Source organism: Sinocyclocheilus rhinocerous, unplaced genomic scaffold, assembly GCF_001515625.1.
Source record: "Sinocyclocheilus rhinocerous isolate Xijiao unplaced genomic scaffold, SAMN03320098_v1.1 scaffold425, whole genome shotgun sequence".
Classification (NCBI taxonomy): Eukaryota; Metazoa; Chordata; class Actinopteri; order Cypriniformes; family Cyprinidae; genus Sinocyclocheilus; species Sinocyclocheilus rhinocerous.
Window position 1 is genome coordinate 568560 of NW_015659918.1, and position 898 is coordinate 569457.

The following is an 898-nucleotide window of genomic DNA, read 5'->3' on the forward strand; positions in this document are numbered from 1 at the left end:
TACTTAAAATGTAATAAGTAGTGTAACTTTTCAATTACTTTATTAAAGTAATGTAACTGATTACATTTAATTACTTTTTGATTACTTTTCTAAATTTCTAATGTTTTATACTGTTAATCATTTTCAAACATAAACCAGGCAGGGTTAACCTTACAGTAGTACTCAACAGTCAACACTGGTTCCTGTCAGACTTTTTCGAAATCCTTCATCACTTGAATTGAGATTATATTTTAATTTGAAAGGATACATTGGATGCAAAATTCACTTTTACATGGTGTTTGCATAAATGTATCTTAGCAGAGTGTGGACACAACCACCCTACAATGATAAAAATCCATTCACTGTTTTTTTTTTAATCCCCCCAAAATCTAAACAGTCTCACTTATCTAGCAATTTTGATTTTCTTTTTTTATTATTATTATTATTATTATTATGCAAGTAAAGAATGTGACTATGTTTACATGTGCCAAATACAGAATCCCATGGGCCAAACATATAACATAAAAGTAAGAAACACAGGCGAAATATAGACTCACTTGGACAAACAAACATATATATTGATAGCCAACATTACAAGTCTATTCTGATTAGCTCCTGTATTTGCATTCATGTGATTAAGACTGGGAAAGGGTGGAGGACAATGAAGAGGGCGATTTAGATTTTTTGAGCAGTATGATGTCATATTTGCTCAGGCCCCGCCCACAACCACTGAAGTACTGTCTAGTATTAGCATAGTTTCACCCTCAGCCAGTTGTACGAAGTCCATCATTCTCTCTGCGCTCGAACAGCTGCAGCGACAGTGTCTTGTAAGAAATGCAGGTGTTTTGTAGTTTTGTGATGTAGAAGAACATAAGAGTGTTAATTTTCTCCTGACATCAGAGCCACTGAGGACGCAGTG